This window comes from Marmota flaviventris, chromosome 6, assembly GCF_047511675.1.
Source record: "Marmota flaviventris isolate mMarFla1 chromosome 6, mMarFla1.hap1, whole genome shotgun sequence".
In the NCBI taxonomy this organism is placed as follows: domain Eukaryota; kingdom Metazoa; phylum Chordata; class Mammalia; order Rodentia; family Sciuridae; genus Marmota; species Marmota flaviventris.
Genome location: NC_092503.1, coordinates 73,541,650 through 73,563,845, shown reverse-complemented (window position 1 = coordinate 73,563,845; position 22,196 = coordinate 73,541,650). Strand labels below are relative to the sequence as shown.

Here is a 22,196-nt window from a genome sequence, read left to right as displayed (position 1 = left end):
GCAGTGATCCTGAAATGGGAGCCATAGCAGGTGGGACCCCTTTTGTATGTCCCAACAGACTCTAGAGAATATCTGGGCATTTTCTCCTCCTCCAGTGGTCAAAAAGTCAAAAGAGGGAATTAAATATTGACATGCTTTTTTATTTAGTTAGATTTTGCTGTTTAGGATCTGCCTTTGTTTAAAACGGAAGTTCTATTTTTTAAAAAAGTAAATACATGTACATAGTTTTAAAAGTGTAATAATATTACCATGATCAATGTTTCCCTGTCTCCTAATTCTCTTTTCTTTTTTTTAATATTTATTTTTTAGGTACAGATGGACACAACACAATGCCTTTTATTTTTATGTGGTGCTGAGGATCGAATCTAGGTCCCGAACCGTGCTAGGTGAGCGCTCTACTGCTGAGCCACAGTCCCAGCCTCCTAATTCTCTTTTCTATGAGGTAAACACATTTGATATTTTTAAACACTTTCCAAAATAGCTAAAAGAAACAAATAGTTTTCTGGTATTTTTTTCTAGTTTTGGATAATATGCTACAATTACTTTTTTCAGTTTTAGATATTACCTTTATACTTTCTACTATGGAAGATGAAGGCTTAGTTATTTTACCACTCAGCCTTCTCAATACACATGTGGGGACCTATGGATAGCTCTAGTGTTGGCGAGGGGTCACCCGACAGAAGCTGTGTCCATAAGTCAAAGAACACAGCTTCTGCCAAAATGCCATCACCTGGTGGCAGTGGTGGGGACTGTGGAGGATCTGATTTGGATGGTTTGTTTTGCCCCTCATGAGTTTCCAGAGATTCTATGGATGCCACTCTTTAATATTAGAGAAATTCTAGGGTAGGACCCAGAGGCCAAGATAAGATACTATCAGGATAAGACTGTATACAGCAAATCTAAACTTGGAGGACTTCACAGACAAAGCAGTGGCTAGAGTAAGAGATGGGGCCGAAAGCACATAAGGTATACATACGAAATGTTCAAAACTTTTATATTTGATATTGCCAACCCAGTCTGATTCAGATCAGAAATAACTGGGTGTGGAAGAACACTGAATCCTGGAAGTTAGAATTTTTGCCCCGGAGAAGCAGTTCTAACATCTGATTAAACACAGCTAATTGAACAAATATATTTTCTTCCTCTCCTTGCCCAAATCCTACTAAATGAAAGTAAAAAATAAAAAGGGCTCTTAAAAACAAAGAAAACAGGAAAGAAAATATAAGTAGAAAAAAGGGGTCAATATCGAATTTAGAAGCTAGAATGCAAATAATAAGTAGCAACTGATGTAGCACAGTGGAAAAACTATACTTTCCAGAGAGGTAGAGAGGGAGTTAACAAGAAGATAGTCATTTCCTTTCTGGAGAGGTTGAACCAGACAGGCTGAGTGAAAATGATTGAGTAACCAAAGTGCTAAAGATTGAAGAGAAATTTTCATTTGTGTCAACAAGTTTCTGGATGAATTACTGATAGGTACTGTCAGATGAAGACTTGGAAAGAAAAGCTTTTAGAAAAGGAAAGAAAAACTTCACTGGCAAAGATTATGAGGAAGTCACACCCAGAAAGGGTGGCTCATTAAACCAACAACACGTGTTTTAAAAGAAAAAGAAAACCCACAAAGATACCAAACAACCAACGTTTACATTATCAACATGTGAGGGAGTAAATCTTGAAGGAATTGGATATTAGGAGCAGACTAAAGGAGACTTATGAACTTGGGGGTTCAATGTTAGATGAAGGACATGTAAAATCAACTAAATATTCTGTTTGATACCACCCGGAATTAAAGTTGGATACAATGATAAACTAAAAAAGTAAGTGAGGTGAAGATACTCACCCACCTTGGCATAACACTGAGGACTGGCTGGGAAGTCAGGAAAAACCCTAAACATTCACCATTGATTATGTTTTCCAGAGGGTCCTGAGAAGACTCCCCTCATTAAGAAAACAAGAAATTCAACCATGACAGGATACCCATTTTTGAGAAACTCAGTGGTAGTGGTCCTCTGTTCACCATATTGCTATGGAGTTGGCTCATATAACCAAAGGAGATGCTGGTATTTCAGAATGGTATTGCAGAGGTCAGATGTTGGCACTTAACTGTCAGAGGAAAAAGGGTACTTACCCATCAAGGGAAGGCAAGAACAGGGTGGCATACAGGGTGCCTTAATCTGCAGATAATTCTAGAGATAGCCTAAGAGATCATGGTATCCTTAGGAATGGATAGTTAAGATGTCACTCAACTCAATAGTACCAAAATTATATACTTAAAAAAAAAAAAAAAAGTGAGAACTGGCAAGTAGAAGGCTAACTTCAGACACTTCAAAATGAAATTTTAGTTTCTCTTTTTTTAAATATTTTTTATATCCATTTACTGTTCTGTGGTTTGCTCAGAACTTTCACATAAATTATCTAATTGGATCTTTTTAAAAAAATATTTATTTTTTAGTTATCAGCGGACACAGCATCTTTGTTTATATGTGGTGCTGAGGATCGAACCTGGGCCGCACGCATGCCAGGCGAGCACGCTACCGCTTGAGCCACATCCCCAGCCCCAGATTTTAGTTTCTCATCCACTCTATAAGTCCAGATTTATTTTTCTCAAGAGGAGGACATGTCTTTTTGAGGTTTAATAATGTATCTACATTGTATGGACATTTGCCCCCTCCTTTTTAGGGAACTGTAGACATTTGGAATGAGGAAAAATGGAATACCCAGATTCAAAGATGTTAAAAAAATGGGACTCAGGTTCACACTAATACCAGGAAACCAAAAACTATCATGAACCTCCAGACAGAGTGGATGCTTTTGGAGGCCCTATGTTCAATGGAGTTCTGTCCTAAATCTATCTCACAGAGGGTACATTGGGTCTGTGAATCTTCTTGCTATTTCCCAGTCTCTAATCTGTATATATACCTAGGGTATACAGATATACCCAGCACTGGAAGAATCCTCACATTGGTTCCCTAACCAGCAGAATAAGGGCCATGAAGTAGCCAAGGCCAAGTGGAAGCTTCTGAAATGAGTCAACCTACTGCTTTGCCTCCTCAGCCAAGATAATAACTCAGAAGCATATGGCATGCCAGGAGGAACTGCAGAGATTGGCACCCATATGGAAGATTATAAAGACACAGTTGTGGTTACCATCAATTTCTCTGTATAGTTCCTGCAAAATGCAGATGGATCATGGCAGATTATAGAGTTCCACAGACTTAATTAGGTATTAATCCCAATTATTCCTGATCTTCACTGGTTCATATCAACAGAGGCTCTAGCTCTTGATAAGCAGCTACTGATCTGATAAATCTATATTGTTCAATCCCCATTCAAAGGGAATATGAAAAGTAGTTCATTCACCTTCATATGAGAAGAACAGTCGAAGCAAATTCATGCTTTTGACCCAGGACTATGTAAACGCTCTTGCTTTCTATCACTGCGACTTTAATCAAGTCAAAATTCATTAGATCCTCATAAATCAGCTTGCTAAATGGACGTGGTAAGCAGAAAGTGGTACATATGATTTGTCTTAGTAAAATTATGTGTGTCAAAGATAAATTCAATGAAGATTCAGTGGCTTGCCACCCTGGTGAATTTTTTAGGGATCCTGGGGTCTGGTTCATGCTAAGACATCTCTGTTTTAGATTTTTTTTTTTTTTTTTTTTTTGTGGTGTAGGGAATTGAACCCAGGGCTTTGTGCATGCCAGGCAAGCACTTTACCAACTGAGCTATACCCCCAGCCCCTAAGACATCTCTTCTAAAGTAACAAACAAAAAGTTACATCTCATACCTCTTTACCACTAAGAATGAAGCTCAGTGCTTGTCTTTCTAGCAGTTCTACCCTTTGTTGACAAGAAATGAGAGCTTGTTTAAATGTTATATCAATGGCCCCTGGCTTTCAAAGCAAGCTTTGAATTGGGAGTTAGTTGTCCTGTTCTTTTTTCGAGGCTTCCAGTTCTCTTAATAGCAGTAAGTCTGTTCCATGATTTTTAGTCATAATTGCTCCCATATTTTCCAAGCACCATAGCCATTGCATACCCCATTGTCTCCCTCACCTTCTAGCCCCACTTAATGTCAATTAAATTCACAGGAAAGGCTTAGTACTTGTGATATGATTGCATACAGGAATTTCCATCCCATTTATCAACAATAATGAAAAAAACGTATTGCTTTCAAATCAGTGAGTAACCTAGCGTCAAAATCTCATCCTAAGAGTCTGCTCTCTAGGGCAACCCTTGGTGCCAACCATTTGTGTAACAGGCAGAATTCTAAGATGATCCCCAATGACTCTTGCCTTTGCATGGTCCACTTTCCTTTGTTTTTTGAATTTTATTTATTTATTTTAATTATTATATATGACAGCAGAATGCATTTTGATTCATTGTACATAATTGCAGCACAACTTTTCATTTTTCTGATTGTACATGATGTAGTGTTGTACCATAGGTGCAGTCATACATATACCTAGGGTAATAATAGCCATCTCATTCTACCATCTTTTCTGCCCCCATATCCCCTCCTCTTCTCTCCCTCCCCTTTGCCCAATCAATATTCCTCCATTTTCCCCATACTTCCCACCCCCTACTATGGATCAGCACCCACTTATCAGAGAGAACATTCAGCCTTTGGTTTTTGGGATTGGCTTACTTCGCTTAGCATGATATTCTCCAACTCCATCCATTTACTGGCAAATGCCATGATTTTATTCTCTTTTAATGCTGAGTAATAGACCATTGTGTATATGTACTACAGTTTCTTTATCCATTTATCTATTGAAGGGCATCTAGGTTGCTTCTACAGTTTAGCTATTGTGAATTGAGCTGCTATAAACATTGATGTGGCTGCATTACTATAATACGCTGGTTTTAAGTCCATTGGGTATAGACCAAGAAGTGGGGGTAGCTGGGTCAAATGGTGGTTCCATTCCAAGTTTTCTAAGGAATCTGCATACTGCTTTCCACAGTGGTTGCACCAATTTGCAATCCCATCAGTAATGTATGAATGTGCCTTTTCCCCCACATCCTCACCAACACTTACTGTTGTTTGTATTCTTGGTAACTGCCATTCTGACTGATATGAGATGAAAGAGTAGTTTTGATTTGCATTTCCATTTCTCTAATTACTAGAGATGTTGAACATTTTTTCATATATTTGTTGATCAATTATATACTTTTTCTGAGAAGTGTGTGTTCAGCTCCTTAGCTCATTTATTGATTGGGTTGTTTGGTTTTTTTGGTGTTATGTTTTTTGAGTTCTTTATATATCTTAATGATTAGTGCTCTAGCTGATGTGACTGTGGCAAAAATTTGCTCTCAAAATATAGGCTCTCTCTTCACCTCACTGATTGTTTCTTTTGCTGAGAAACTTTTTAGTTTGAATCCATCCTATTTATTAATTCTTGATTTTGTTTATTGCACTTTAGGAGTCTTGTTAAGGAAGTTGGGGGTAATCTGACGTGATGAAGATTTGGGACTACTTTTTCTTCTGTTAGGTAAAGGGTCTCTGGTCTAATTCCTAGGTCCTTGATTCACTTTGAGTTGAGTTTTGTGCATGGTTTAGTTTAGTTCCATTTTGCTGCATATGGATTTCCAGTTCTCCCTGCACCATTTGTTGAAGAGGTTATCTTTTCTCCAATGTATGTTTTTGGCTCCTTTGTCTAGTATGAGATAACTATATTTATGTGGGTTTTTCTCTGTGTCTTCTGTTCTATACCATTGGTCTACATGTCTAATTTGGTGCCAATACCATGCCATTTTTGTTACTATAGCTTTGTAGTATAGTTTAAAGTCTTGTATTGTGATGCCTCCTGCTTCACTCTTCTTGCTAAGGATTGCTTTGGCTATTCTGGGTCTCTTATTTTTCTAAATGAATTTCATGATTGCTTTTTCTATTTCTATAAGGAACTTCAGAACACTAAAGAAAGAAATTGAAGAAGACCTTAGAAGATGGAAAGATCTCCCATATTTTTGGATAGGCAAAATGAATATTGTCAAAATGACCATACTACCCAAAGCACTTTCCTTTGTGTGTGTATGGAACTTGTGAATATGATACATTACACAGCCAAAAGGATTTGCAAATGTGATTGAGATTCCAAATCAGTTGACCTTAAAATACAGGAATTATCCAGGTAGGCCTGTTCTCATCATATGCATCACTTAAAGCTGTGTTTAGAAATCAGAAATAGAGGCGAGAGAGATTGGAAGCATAAGAATGAGCCACAGAGTCATTGCTGGCTATGAAGATTGAATGAGCCATGAGGGAAAGAATGTAGGTGACCTCTAGGAGCTGACAACAGACCCCAGATGATTGTCAGTGAGGAAATGGGAACCTTAGGGGCTGGGGATATGGTTCAAGAGGTAGCGCGCTTGCCTGGCATGCACAGGGCGGCGCTGGGTTCGATCCTCAACACCACATAAAAATAAAATAAACATATAAAAAAATAAGATTTAAAAAAAAAAAAAAGAAATGGAAACCTTGGTCCTACAATTGTGAAGAACTGTGTTCTGACACAGCCAAGTGAGTTTGGAAGAGGATTCTATGCTCCTGATGAGACCACAACTCAGCCTGTTCCTTGACTTCAGTCTTTTGAGAACCTGAGCTATAAAGACAAGCATGCTATGTAGACTCCACTCCCCCACTCCCCCAGTACTGGAGATTAAATCCAGGGCACTTTACCACGTAACTACATCCATAACTATTTCTATTTTTTATTTTGAGACCGTCTCACTAAGTTGCTGAGGCTGGCCTTAAACTTATGATCCTCTTGCCTCAGCCTCCTGAGTTACTGGGATTATAGGCATATGCCAACACACCCAGCTTAGGGTGGATATCTGACCTACAAATTATGACCTGAGAAATGGGTATTATTTTAAGTCACAGAATTTGTGGATTTTTGCTCATCAAAAGAAAGCAAGTGCATTCTGAACCCATGTTGCTTAGAAGGCAGAACCTGAGACCTTCTACTTTTTTAGGAGTGTAGCTCTCTAATAAGGAACAGGAATAAAGGAAAAGAAGAGTGGGAGAGATAAGGAAGGGAATGCAATGTGAAGGGTGTTAATTAAGAGCAATGGATTTCTTGATCATGGGGAAACTGTTTATTGATAAATATATAAGTGATTTCTTCTCAGGATAGTCTTCCCAGGTGAGAAAGGGAGAATTGTTTGTTGGCTCCTGTCTGTCTTTGGAATCAATCCCCCTGTACTTCCTGAATGTGCTGAGTGTGTCCTGGGGGAGTCTTCCTCCTCGGCATCAACAGGAAAGTCGCAGGACAGGAGGTGAGAGGGATTCATAAAGTGAGATGCTATTGGTCTGCTCAAGCACAGTTGGTTCATTGTACACAGAGTTGACTCCCGTAGGGTTGGTTGAGCTGGTACACAAGGCCAGAGATCACAGAGAGAGGGAAGACAAAAAGGATCTGAAGAGGCATTTAAAAGGTGACTGAGACAGTTGGAATGGCCTCTCAGTGCTCCTTTCTGTATGAAGAAAGCTGAAGAAGTGGTTAAAGTTTTATCATATTTTTTTTTTACCTACTGCTTTTTTTTTTTTTATGGAGATCACTAACTGTGCTTGCAAAATCCATCATAATATTTGCTGTAAACAGGATATTTAATCCTGCTGGAGCATCTCCATAAAGATTGTTCTGGGCCTCTCTGGGGAATATCAATGTCCCAGAGTAAACCCTTTACTGTCAACTCTCTCATAGTGAACATGACAGTTTTTCCCTCAGAATTTTTATTTTTCTCAAACTCGGTTTCATGAATTCTTACTTTGTATAGTGTTTGATTTGGAGAGTGTCTGAAGAGTTAGGAACAGCCCTTTGATCTATAAGGCATTCTTTAAGAGTAAACATAGATTTGTAATATCAACCCTTCTGAAGTTCAAATTATGCTGACTTTTGCCTGTACTTGCTTTAAAGAATCTTTGTCTCCTCCTTAATCTCCATGCCCAGGGAATGGATAAGTTTTCTTCTGTGGTTGTTATTCTTATTATGACTTCAGAGAAAAGTTTTTCCAGAAATTTCCCAGCAGATTTTCTCTTGGAAACCTTATGCCCTCTCGACCAGAGCACTATCACTGTTTTATTCCTAGCTACAAGAGAGGCTGGGAAAGCCAGTGTGGCACTTTCACAGGTAGGTCCAGACAACAGTGAAGAGGGGGCAAGGGTTGGGCAGGGAACTCAGCAATTATTCTGTTTTCTTTTTATCAATCAATCCAGTGTCCTTGAGACTTTACCCTAGGTAAACTCTCAAGATTAAGATGAATCTTCTCAGCCATATTTATAGACCAGTTATAGTATAGGTGATTTCTATACATGGTCCATGTTATCTGTGTGTGTTGATTCTTACTAGGGTCACTTTCAGAGGGTGACCTTAATGTTAAGTTCAGGGGGAACTTTTCTTCCCCCTTGTTGTGGTTTGGATCTACACCATCCACTCAAATTCCCATGTGTTGAAAGCATGGTTGCTAATTCAGCAAAGTGCAAAGGTGGGGCTTTTAGGCATGATTGAATCATAGAGACTTTAAACTCATCAGTGGATTAATCCCTGATGGATTAATCTATTGGTAGCTTAACAAACTATTGGGAGGTGGGACTTAGCTGGAGTATATCACTGGGAGCATGCCCTGGAGAAGTTGATCTTTCCCCCAACTGCTTTCTCTCTGTTCCCCTGCTGCTATGAGCTGAATAGCTTTCCTCTGCCTGTCCTTCTGCCATGATGTTTCTGCCTTGGACTCAACTGACCACGGACTAAATCCTCTAAAACCATGAGCCAAAATAAATCTTTCCTCTTCTAAGTTGTTCTTGTCAGGTATTTTGATTACAGTAAAGAAAAGCTGACTAACACGTCCCTAGTCTTGATCAAATTAGGGGTTACAACTTTGACCTATGCTCTTTTATTTTATTTACATGTTTGTTTGTTTATTTACTTATTTTGGTACTGGAGATTAAACCAAGGGTTGCTTGACCAATGAGCTACATTCCCAGTTCTTTTTATTCTTTATTTTGAGACAGGGTCTTACTAAGTTGCTGACACTGGCCTTGAACTTGCAATCCTCCTACCTCACTCAATTTTAAAACAGTTTTTAGTTTTGGTTTTTTATTGTGTTTTGAGTTTGAATCCCTATAGCTACTTTACATATTTTTACTTATTTGACCCGCAAACCATTTGAGCTTGCAACTGTCAGGAAAGAAATTAATTGCAAATTCATCGGGTAAAATGCACACAATGGAATACAGATTAATTGTCCAGAACACAGAAATTTACCCTTTTTTTTAAAAAAAAAATAAACATAGTCCCTTTTATTTATAAAAGTAACTTATTTGGTGCCACAGATCATATATTATTCTTATTTAGAAGTCAAGTCAAGCATCACTCTAAGTTTTTCTTCTTATTATTATAGATTTCTCTCTTTTTTTTAAATTAGAGTTTTATGGTTACACATAATAGTTGGGTTCATCCTAACAAACTCATACATGCATGAAAATCAATTTTGGTTCATGATCCTCCTTGAGAAATGTACACTTCAAAGCAGCAAACGTTTCTAATTTTAGTTCTTTGGAAACAAGAAAGAATAATTTTAATTCTATCTAAGAAAGGTTTTCTATTCAAAAGAATTTAAAATATATAAAAGAATTAATAATATGTACGTAAGTATGTGTATACATATATGTAAATCACAGAGCCTACTGAACATAATTTGAACTGTACCTCTCCAACTGCAACATGGCCGTCAGCTTAACTGCCTTTTGTTTCCCCTGTTATAGGGAGGTTTTCAGGAATATTGAAGTAAGAAAGATCCACAACAATTTCTCATTTCTTACTATTATTCTTGCCTCTATGGTCTCCTTTTTTCTTTACATCTGCTTTGGTTTTAGAAAATGATCACTGAGCTTGGAAGAATTTTGTCTAAAATGTAAGTAAGTGGTATGTGACGTGTGGATTCTTTTAAGTTCCAATTAGTTTCCGCCTAAAGAGCTAAAAGAAGTTTAGCTCTTAGACTAAATGTCAAAGAGGAAAAGAGACAATAAGAGGAGCTTGCTAGTGAGAAAGGATATCTTGGAGGAGTGAAGTTGAAGCATTTTTGTAGAGTAGCCCCAAGAAGAAAATACCTGCTTTTTGAAGTAGGGTGGGGTGAGAGCATCCTCCTTATTCTTTATGTGTCTGTGTGGGAAAACTTCCACTAGAGTTATATTCTCGGCATCTTCCCATCTCTGGGAGGAAAAAATGAGCAAGGCTTATATAGCCTCTTTTTTCCCTCTTTTAAACATCCTCTTAGTGACTCGGTGCCCAAGATGAGGGACATCCAGGTGGGCATTGGGAGTTCAGGGTGGAGGGCCTTGAGGCTGGGATTTGGGGTCAGGAATGTAGAGGGGACCCTCTTATCCTGTTGCTTATTCTGGTCTCTGCCATGTTCTAAGAGGTCTGCCTTTGGAGGGGATGCCAGTGAAAGGTCAGCTGTGCTTGCCTAAGTATAGAGAAAGTCGCACAAAACTACTGTGGTCATGCATTAAAGCCGTATTCTCCTATCCATTCTTCAGTAGTAAGCAGTCAGATGTTCTGATCTTCATCAGTCTGACCTCTGTGTCTGTATCTCTCTTGTTTTGCAAGTTTGGAACCAACTTATAATCTTAAAAGCCTTTAAAATTTCTCAATAATCTGTACTGGCTGCCCTTATTGATGTTTTTTTTTTTTTTTTCTTTTTTCTTTTTGAGAGGCTCAGCTCTAGTGAGGACCTCATGGTGGATGGCATCACAATGTGGGAGTGTGTGGTGAGGGTCTCAGGGGTCAGGCTCTTTTTTATAACAACCCATTCTTGAGGGAACTAATTCCCAGGAGAATGACATCATTCTGTTCCAAGGGCATTTGCACCGATACTTTGCACCAAGCCCCACCTCTCAAAGGTGCCACCACTTCTCAACATCACCACACTGGGGACCAAACTTACTCTAGCACTGTAATTACTTGCTTTAACAGAGAATTACAGTTATTATTACCTCTTGTTGAGAATATTTATGTCAGGGACCATGTTAAAAACTTTGCATGTATTATGTGGTTGGTTCCTCTCAGCAATCCTAAGAAGAAAGCACCACTACCATCCCATTTTATGGGTGAAGGAACAATTTTAGAAGTGGTTTTATTTTTTGATGTTGGTAGTACTGGGGATTGAGCCCAGGTGACTCTACCACTGAGCTATATCTCCAGCCCTTTTTAATTTTGAGACAGAGTCTTCCTAGATTGCTCAGGCTGGCCTTAAACTTGCCATCCTCTTACCTTAGCTTCCTGAGTAGCTGAGATTACAGGAGTGCACGACCACGCCTGGCTTCGAACTAGGGTTTTTTTTTTTTTGTTTGTTTGTTTGTTTTTAATTGTAGTTGGACACAATACCTTTATTTTATTTATTTATCTTTATGTGGTGCTGAGGATTAAACCCAGCTCCTCCCACATGCTAGGCAAGCACTCTACCACTGAGCCACAACCCCAGCCCTAAGCTTTTTTTTTCTTCTTCAGTTGTAGATGGACTCAATACATTTTATTTATTTATTTATTTATTTATTTATTTATATATATGGTGCTGAGAATCGAACCCAGTGTCTCACATGTGCTAGTTTAGTGCTCTCCCACTGAACTTTACCCACAGCCTGGAACTAGGTTTTTGAGCCCACTTTTTTCTGACTCTCAGTCCTGCTCTTAGCTGCCAGCTTATGTCTCCCATAGCTCTTCATGTAAAGGTCTGTGAGAAGAAGGAGAAAAAGAACATGTTTTGGGAGAAGTAGGAATAAAGCCCCGAGAAAGGCAATTATGAATTAATATAGGGTATTCTTAGGCAAAAAAGGATGTCTAGAAAACACCTAATTTAGTCCATTTGTCTTTCTCCAATTATTTCAAGGGTGAATATTTCATGAGTAAAACTTTGGGTTTATTTTCACTAAGAGAGTTGTTTAGTTTCCAGAATGATTTATTTTTTTCCTTCCTCGAGTTAGTCAGCTTTTCGTCACTGTTACCAAAATACCTGACAAGAACAACTTAGAGGAGAAAAAATTTATTTTGGTCTCAGGGTTTCAGAGGTTCAGCTCATGGTTGATTGACTCCATTGCTCTGGGTCCAAGGTGAGGCAGAACATTATGGTGAAGGTCACAGCGCAGGAGTGCTGCTCCACTCATGGTGACTAGGAAGCAGAGAGAGGAGGAGCACTGCTAGCACAGGAGATGCACTCTTCCCAGGCATTCCCCAGTCATGCCTCACCTGCCTACAGTTACCACCCAGTTAGTCCATTCAAACTAGAATGGACCAATTAGATTAAAACTCTTATAATGTACTCATCTCACCTCTGACTATTCCTGCATCAACACAGGACCTTTAGGGGGACACCACATATCTAAACCATAACATGCCCCCATATCTCTCCCTGTTTCCCTTTTTTGATTTTTTTTTTTCTTTTTATTCCTCTACAATCCTTGGTCTGGTGTTGGAGCTCAATAAGCAACACTGGTTAATTAAAAGGTACTATTAACTTCCTTTGGACACTTTTAAAAACCTCACTGTGGCAAAGTTTCTTTATTTGAAAATGTAGGAGGATTGGCAATACTGACTTCCTTATCTAGGTGTGGGTTAAAATTAATTATATACATTTTGTAGCATACTTTGAAGAATGTGCGATTAGGTGCTATGCTTTGTGTCTGTACAGATTTTGGTATTTCTATACCCAATGGATATTTCAATTGAAGATATATTTTTATTTTTTCTAATGGCTTCTTCAAAATATCTTAGAACCCATTGCATAATATTGAAAAATAGAATCTTCAAACTAATCTCAACTCTAATTTCCCTTTCCCACGATTGTAAAGTGTGGGACATTTGTAACGATCCTTGCTGAGTCAGTCTCCTTGCGGGAGGGATCAGTTTCATCATTTCAAAACATCCCAGCAAAACTCCAGCTCATTCACATGTAGCAACTTGCAAAGTAGGGTCCTTCCCAGGCAGCCGGGAGGGTGGCACAGGCACAGGCAGGAGAAGGGTTATAGCATTGGGAAATGCCAACTGGAGGCTGCCAAAAACAAAGAGGGAAAACTGTGCCGAAATTCACAGAACTTGACTAAACCCAGCAGACAAAAGGGAAAAACAGAAAAGGAAGGAAGAATCCCCTTGGAATATAAGATCAAGGATGATTAGAAACAAAGAAGGTAGAAGCAAAACTGGGAGGATTTGTTTATAAAGCTTTGCATTCCTGCCTGGATTCTTGTTTTCCTACATACTGCTTTATTCAATAAAGTATTTCAATAGTTGAGCCAAGCCCGAGGATCACTCCAGAGTGCAAATCAATAGTGAGGGAGGTGGAGACAGAAGAAGTCACACTCTGCTGCTGGTTTTGATGGGCTACCTGCAGGTCTCTGTATGACTTGTTTAGCAAGCCTCTGATTAGTGTAGAGAGATCCAAAGGAAAGCAATGAATCACTCCTGGGAGCTGGGGAGAAGGTTGTCTTTGTGACAATAAGAAATGTGGGAAATGCCATATCCTGATCCTGCGAAATTCTCATTACAAGTTTGCCTTTCCCCACCGGTAAGCATTTGTTTTTCTATTGTGTTGCTCTGTATTCCAAGTAAGTCCACCAAACTGTTAGCCTGGTCTTTTGTAAAGTTTCATCCTAAACTTCAAAGTTGCTTTGGATTCTGCTCAAGTAAAGGTTTGTGTCAAGTCCTGAGGCAAAGTCATAAAATTAATTTCAACATCCCAAATATCCTTTAGCTTTTTTAAAACATTTGAATGTGACCATGTACTTTTGCCCAGTAGCCTTTTACTAAAAACTTCCTGCATCGATTCCCATCTCCCCACTCTGCCACCCCTTCCTTAATGTCGGTTTAACTCTCTGGGTCAGAACTGATTTAGATTTATTTTCACAGTAAAAGTAATAGCATTTAACTGGTAATTTGTTCCAGCTTTTAGAACATCTGCTGATGTGTGGTGGGAGACCTCAAATTCAACACACTCATTTTTAGTTAATGTCAAATAAGCACTAATCTGTCATTATTATATTATTCTTTCTTCTCTAGAACGGGCATCAATTTGTTATATAAGTATACTTCTCTCTATCAAGAAAGTGAAAAAGAGCAGTATTCTTTTGTTTTTGTTTTTACATTCTCAATAAACTAGGAAATCTTGGGCTTTGGGTCCTTGGATTCCCCTCTTTTCAGAATTTTTTTAGTATTACAACTTGCCCAATTAAGTCTGAATGAGCTGCTTTTAAAAATTATATTTCATCATTAGAATGTTAGAAGGAATTAAATAATTAGAAAGTGAATAAACCGACACAGTTCAGAGTAAAAGAGAGAAGAGCTGAATGTGCTGTTGGATTGGCTAGGGCTTCCAATAGGAATGCAAGGTGGGCCACATAAAGGACTTCAGATTATCTACTGGCCACATTGAAAATGTAAAGAGATGAAGCTGATTTAAATAATATAGTGTGCTGGGGCATGGTGGCACAGGCCTGTTATCCCAGCGGCTCAGGAGGCTGACGGGAGGATCATGAGTTCAAAGCCAGCCTGAGTAAAAGCGAGGTGCTAAACAACTCAGTGAGACCTTGTTTCTAAATAAAATACAAAATAGGGTTGGGGATCTGGCTCAGTGGTCGGGTGCCCCTGAGTTCAATCCCTGGTACTCCTAGCCCCCCAATAGTTTATTTAACTCAATATATTTATAATATTGTAATTTTTACATAGAATCCATATAAAAACTTTTGAGATATTTTCCATTGTTTTTGTGCTGTGTTCAAAATTTGATGTGTTTTTTCCACATTCAGCAATTCAGACTAGCTACATCTCAAGTCCCAAAGAGATGATAGTGACCCTTACACTGGACTAGGGATCTTTATCAGCTCCCCTTGGTGGGGATCTCACTGGCTTTGCACTGAAATGCAGAGGCTAGATCTTCCTGTGGAGAGCTAGGTTCTGCTTTGTGTATTTTAGTAGTTGGTTTCCTTTTAAAAAAGCTTTAGATTTCATTTCCTCTTTGCCCAGCCTACTTGGAATAATATCCTAAAAGCTGATACTGGGTGAAAGGGGTTAGGGGAAGCTGGATTGTGTTGAGGGATCAAAGCCAGGCTCCCTAAATGGATGCCTCTTTATTTAGACCTGATGTTGCTTTTTCATGTGGGAGGTCCTCCAGCTGGTCTACTACAAAAAAAAAAAAGAAAAGTTTATAATGAACAAAGTCTATACTTTTGATTTCTAGTCTGAGAAGAAAAATTCACTTTAGTTAGTTAATAAATAATATATTCTCACACTTCATTCTTTATTTTTTAAAATTTGTTTTAATGTTACACATGACAGTACAATGATCTTGACATATCATACATTTGAATCCAATGGGGTATAATTTCTCATTATTCTGAGTCACACTTCATTCTTTAAAACCAGCATTCTTTTCCCACATAAAGTCGCACATTACTGGCAGCAACCATGGTGTAGAAGGTAGGCTCGTTCCTTTGAGGGAGTGGCCAACATCATGGTCTAACAGCGAGTCAAACCACAGAATTTTTGCTGTATCCAGAGTTCAGGAAAGTTGGGAACCCCTTAAACCCCTAACTCTCCTGCTCCAGTTCTCTTTCTTAACTTTAAACTAGCCAGGAGCTTTAAGCCTTACTTCATTTACCCACCCTCCCAACAGGTGCAGGACACCTGTCCCAAAGACTTAGTTGCTCTTGGGTACTTCTTGCCTTTGCCTAATCACCATGAAAGACAGCTGAGCTGTAGGTAAATGAGTCCTCTGCCCAAAGCTGGAAGAACTAGGTATGTCATGTCTTTACTAGGTGACTCTGCACAAGTTACTTGAACTTTCTAAGCTTTTGTTTCTGCATTTATGGAGTGGCAGTGATGGTGTTTTATCTCACAGGGCTGTTGGAAAGATTAATTGAAGTCATGTGTGTGAAAGCACTTCGGAATCTGTGAAACTTTGTACACACTTCAGTTCTTAATAGTATTCTGGAGAGATTCCAAGGTGCGTTCCTGATGAATTCCCTGGCCATTTGAACTCTTCTTGAAGTTTGTGGGGCTCTTAACTCCATCCTATCCTGATTCTTAGCTCTGCCAGACTTGTTCACCTCTTTTCTAGTTGGCTCCACAATTCTGGCCAGGTGGACAGTGGGTCACATGATCATACAGCTAGTCACACTGAGGGCTAGGGAAGACCTCAAATCCAAGCTGGCTGACATAAAATTTTTTTTTCTACCTGGAAATGGAAATTGGAATCAAGGAAATTAATTAATTGTTTGAATTTGAATAGTTTAGAATACTAGTTCTTAAAATGTGATTCCATGAACCCCTTGGAATCTCTGAGACTCCGTCATGGGATTCTGAAAATCAAACCATTTTCATAATAATTCTAAGAGTATATTTGCCTTTTTTTTAAAAAAAATTGTGCTTTTGAACTGATGGTACAGCAGCAATGACGGGTAATATTGCTGGCATTTTTGGATGAATCAAGGCAGTTGCATGTATGATATTCCTTATATTTTTCATTATCATGCACTCACAGTGGGAAAAAAAGCCAGTTTCACTTAAGACTCATGATGAAGCAGCAAAAAATATTAATTTTTATTAGATCTTGACGCTTGAGTACCTTTCTAATAATTTTTTTTTTGCAATGAATTGGAAGAATTCAGGCAGCACATCTGCTAAATACTGAAGGCAGTTGTTTGAGGTAAAACACATGATTATTGGAGTTGTAAACTAAACAAAAGTTTACCATTATTACTTGAAAGAACAAATTATGGTTTCTCAGATCTTGCTACTTGACAGGTAATTTTTTTGAAAATGAGTAATTTATTCTGTCACTTCAGGGAAAACAACTAAGGGCACTTTTGTCAATGAAAAAGTTTGTATTTCCACATGAAAACTAGAATTTTTTTGACAGTGCTGGGAATCAAATGCAGGATGTCATGCTTGCCTGGCAAGCACTCCACCACTGAACCACACCCAGCCCTGAAAACTAGAATTTTGAAAAGCTTGTATCTGTTACTGTGAGCGTGATAGCTTTGCAGTATTTAATGACATTTCTGATGGAATCAGTGGTGATATGAACAAGTGTGATTTAAAAATATATTTGTGTGAAATATGTCAACACTAGGAAAATATGATGCATAACTCACAGAACCAATATTTTTCAAATGACAAATGCACAGGTAAAAGATCCATTTGAAGTGTGAGATAGCTTAATGGATTTTGATTTAACAGTAAGAAAAGTTTATTTATATGATTTCAGATACCATTTTGCAATTAAGCTTTAAGAAACTACCCCTTGTTGGGAGCAGTGGCACACGCCTGTAACACCAGCAGCTGAGGAGTCTGAGGCAGGAAAAACGTTGAGTTCAAAGCCAGCCTCAGCAACTTAGCAAGACTCTTAGCAACTCAGTGAAACCCTGTCTCTAAATAAAATACCAAAAAGGGTTGGGGATGTGGCTCAGTGGTTAAATGTCCCTGAGTTTAATCCCTGATACTTAAAAATCAAACAAACTTGCATTCCACTATTGTCATGTATTTTTAAAAAAATCAATCAAACAAAGAAACCAAAACTACTCCTTGTTGAGTTTTGGTATTGTATCAAAGATTATCCACAATTATCTGAAAAGTCTATCAAAATAATGTGTCATTTTAAAGCTACATGTCTCTGTGAGACTGGATTTTCTTCATATAGTTGAACCAAAAAAGAAATTACAACATATTGATTGCTGACGCAGATGTAGGATGTCAACTGTCTTCTATTAAACAAACCATTAAAAGGATTTGCAAAAATATCAAAAATACATTGTCACTGCAATTTTTGTTTTTGCTTTTGGAAAAACAAAAGAAATAAGATTTGGGCAGCTATGTTTGGTTCATGCATGTACAAATGAGTAGAGAAAGATAATATTTGGAGAGAGAGAAAGAAGAGACAGAAGTGCAGAGAGATGCAGAGATGAGAGACTGAAGGGAAAGAAGGAAATGAGACAATGTCTTGGTTCCTGATGACCTCTATATCTTTCTATACCCAATTCTTGTCTCTCTGAAGACCTGGTCATGATGCCCAATTTAGAGTTCTAGGAGATTTCTATGTATTCTTCCAATCATCCCTGCCTTTTCTATTTAGGCTTATTTAAAACGGGCTTATTTTTTTTTTTTTTTTTTTATGTGGTTGTCCTAAGCCTCAGTCCTTTGACTCATGCTCAAGAGATAAATCCTTTTAACATTTTTTATAAATCAACATAATTTTGTCTTTGGACTTACATTCCGCTGGGTTGGTGAGTCTTTCTTGGGGCTTCCCTGATCATTTCCATGTTGAGGGGTTCAGTCTGAAGAAGGTGCTTCCATGAACTCTCTGACAGGTCAGAGAGACACTTTGTCAGGAGCAGCCTGGAATGGTAGCTTCTCCCCAGCCATCCCAAGGAAGGGCACGCTAGTGGCTTCTTCTCAGTCTTAATGAGGCTCGTTTTGATCATGTAAAGAAAACCAACCAAAACATTCAGATCAAAAATTCCCATTTGGGTTTCTTGAGATAATGATAGAGGAGATGGAGTTTTTTGGATTCTGATTCCACAGTAGTCAGAAAAGGGAGAAAGAGTGCAATAGCCCAGGGGCAATTACTGCCCACCACACCTTGCATTTGCAAAAATTGATTTGTAGGGCTTCCTTTTTCCTGAGAAAGTTTGTGTTCCCACCAGCCTTCCCTTCATTGTGCCCCTGGCAGTGGCAGTGGAAGAGTTTTCAAGAGTTTTGATGGCTCAGAGAAAGGGGGACACCACTGTTTGAGGACACCCTTGTTTGGTCTACATACTTCTTTATAGTTTGATCAATCCTTCCACAGCTGCCCCTTCTCTCTTTATATTTTTTCAGATATCCTCACCTCCAATGGCCCTCATCCTTGTGTGCCTGGATCTGACTGGCCTCATTCCCTCATGAGTCATTCTGCCTACAAATCCTCAGGTGAATCCTCCAGAGATGCAATGTTCAGCATGGTGTACCATTCCTTTAGCATTTAGCACATTTAGCTCCTTTTCAAAAGTCACCTTTTTAAGTGAATGGCTTCTCTTCCTTTGAAAGTACTATTTTCTATTTCTGTGTATCCCCAGTGTCCAGTATGACACATAGTATTTGCTGTCATTGCTACTTTAATGGGAACATGGAAGGGATTTGGGGTGGTTATAGGTGATTCATTCAATAACTTCCTTAATACTGCTGTTTGCCACGCTCTGCTGGGTACTGGGGTCTCCATGAGGAATCAGCTATATCCCCCATGTGCTAATGATTATGCAGTATAGTAAGTGCTAGAATAGCTCCACGGTAGAGGTCCTGTCTCCTCTGTTCAGTTGTCTCTGAAACCTCAAGCTAGTTTGGAATCCTTCCTTTCTTCTCTCCCAGTCCTCTCAGTATTTGTCCATTAGTACACTTAGCAGGCAATGTATAGTTTCTAATTTTAGTACTTTTTTGTGGAAATATCCAAACATATATAAAAATGGAGAGAACCATCTCCTTCATTTCAATAATTATCAATATTGCCTTTCTGGTTTTGTCTAGCTTCCCAATTATTTTTTCCTGATAGAGAAATTTAAGGCAATCAGATATTATATCATTTCATTCATTAATACTTCTGTATATATCTCTAATTGATAAGTATTTTTTGAATAACATATTTGCAAAATTATTATCAAAATTATAATAAATAATAAAATTAATATAATTTACAAATGTCATATAATACCTGCTTTGAGTTCATTTTTTATCCAATTGTCCTTAAAATATCTATTTATAATTTTTCCTCTAAATTAGGTCCATAGTTGTATTTGGTTGATGCATTTCCAAGGCTTTTTTTCTTTTTAATCAATTGACAGTTTCCCTTACCTATGTCCCTGCTGCCATATATTTATTGAAGAAGACAGCTATATTGTTCTCTTTCCACAGTCTGGTTTTGCATGATTCCACCTCTGTGGCATTCATGCCGTGTTCCTCTAGCCCCCATATTCCTGCAAGCTGACAGGTCTGGAGGCTTGATTAGTTAGGTTTTATTTTTCTGTCAAGAACGTGTCATGATTGCATAGCTTCAACGCTACCATACCAGGAGGCACCAAGTGTTGTATTTTGCTATCCTCTTGTGGTCTATTTTCTTGCCTTTCCTGTCTGACTTGCTTGAATTTCTTACCCTTGATGGTAGAAGTTCATTTCTGAGTCTCAGTTTATCTATAAAGCAATAATAACACTTACCTCAGAGTCTGTCTTGAGGACTGTATACATAAAGCCTCTAATGTGAACTGGTACATCTTAGAGACTAATGCATGTTAATTCTCTGCCTTCTCTCCTTCAAACATTTATTTATTTTATTTGTTTTTTATTTTGATTGTTGCAGCACGGGAGACTCAACTCAGGATCTTGAGGCTTGAACCTCTTACCTTTGAGGGGGGAGTCTCTGGATTGTTCTAGACCCCACAGTGCCTTTTCCCTACTCATTTCTCAGTAGGTGAGTAGCTCTACCCGAGGGGCTGGGGGAGGCCTCCTGAGGAGTTGAGATGCACAGGCAAGTGATGGGAAGACATCACAAGAAGCTGGCATGGGTGAGTTCAGGAATCTGCCTGACTCTCATGGGTGTGGCCATGCTTAGGGATAGAGAAGGTACCAGTAATGATGCAGTGGCATTCACTGTAGCCCTGGTGATTATGTGGGCAGAAAGCATATCTCATAAATGAATGCCAAGGCCATGCTTCTATTGTCTTTGGGTGATTTCCAGCCCCATTAGGGAATAGCCAATGAGTTAGCCCCTGGAGCAGCAGGCAAGGGTTGCAGGGAAGCAGGGTTAGTAGCATCCAGGAGGCTGGGGTGGCTCCTCTCAGAGGTATCGATAACTCCATTCATTTTCTTATTATTGGAAAAAGAAGCACAGGGACTTTGCAGACGGACAGTTCTAGACTTAAGTATAGCTCTGATTCTGACTCTTCATAACCTGGGGCAAGGCACCTAACACTTTTGAATGTTGGGTTTCTTTATCTGTAAAACAATAATTGGAACACCTCAGAGGCTATTTTTTGAGGTTTATATGCTTTGAGTATCTAATATGGTAATAGTACAGTTTAGAAACTAATGCATGCTAATTCTCTACCTCTTTCCATTTATTTATTTAATTTAGCTATATATCTATTTATTTATTTTTTTGCAGTGTGGGGAATTGAATACTAAAGAATACTTGAATTGAATATCTTGCGAATACTAAAGAAGTGCTCTGCCACTGAGCTGCGCTCCCAGCTACAAACATTTGGAGGGGTTAGGGCCTACCAGGCGTTGTGCCAGACAGAAGGGGAAAATGGTGAATCCAACATACACCGATTATGTCCTCTAGGAGCCTACAGCCCAATAATGGAGGTTCTACAGTAAGTGTGCAGATGGTTACAACACCAGATAAAGAGCACAAGATGCCACGAGAGAGGAGACCCAAAGGTGCAGAGGATAGCAAGATCTGAGCTATGTGTTTCTGTGTGGGATTGATCTTGCCCATAGTTGGCAGCACCCCTTCCCAGATTAAAGCGTGCTCTGCTCCTCCTGTTAAGGCATTTTGGAATTTCTTATTTGGACTTAAAAGAAAAGAAAAGAAACAGAAGAGACTTTGTTGTTTCTGTGTGGCAGGGGTTGTTCTATCAAAGTTACCCTTCATCCCTGCTGTCGAGGTGTGCACACTCCTTGCTCCCCCATCTTCACTGGAAAGTCAAATCCTCTCAGGGGCCAGCTGGGTCCAAGTTCAGGAGAACTAGCTTTTTGGATCAGTGATGATGATCTGACTTCTTTCATCTGCGGTACCACAGAGCTTGGCTGGGAGACTCAGTGTAAATCAAAGATGGAGCCTGAGAATAATTGGGAAGACACCCCCACCCACCCGACCCACCCCGCTGTCACTCTCTGTCACACACTGGCAGTCAGAGCAGCACATGCTGCCCTTGCAGGGTCCCGAGGCACCACAAGCAGCATTTTCCCTATAGGAGGACTTGTCTCCAGGCGGCATTACAGCCTCCTCTTCTGGCACCAGGGAGACTGTTACTTCCGTCAGGATTTCTGGCACCCTATATGGTGTCGGGGGTGAGACCAACCACACTTCCCTCCCTGCACAAGGTGGGCCTTCCCGGCAGCCCCTTGGAGAGAATACACACAACCGAGCGCCCTGGAGGGTGCTCAAGAAGGGAAGGGCGCCCTG

At 39.2% G+C, this 22,196-nt stretch overlaps 1 long non-coding RNA gene across 2 annotated transcripts; it reads left to right on the top strand.

Annotated features, from left to right (window-relative positions):
• The first annotated feature begins 322 nt into the window (after positions 1–322).
• LOC114086707 (uncharacterized) lies at positions 323–21,581 on the top strand. 2 transcript variants are annotated; one of them, XR_003581688.2, is made up of 4 exons: positions 323–442; positions 18,860–18,949; positions 20,367–20,477; positions 21,171–21,581. It is a non-coding gene; the product is annotated as an uncharacterized lncRNA (long non-coding RNA). The 2 variants fall into 2 exon arrangements; XR_011707862.1 differs by lacking the exon at positions 323–442 and adding an exon at positions 13,106–13,556.
• The last annotated feature ends 615 nt before the right edge of the window (positions 21,582–22,196 follow it).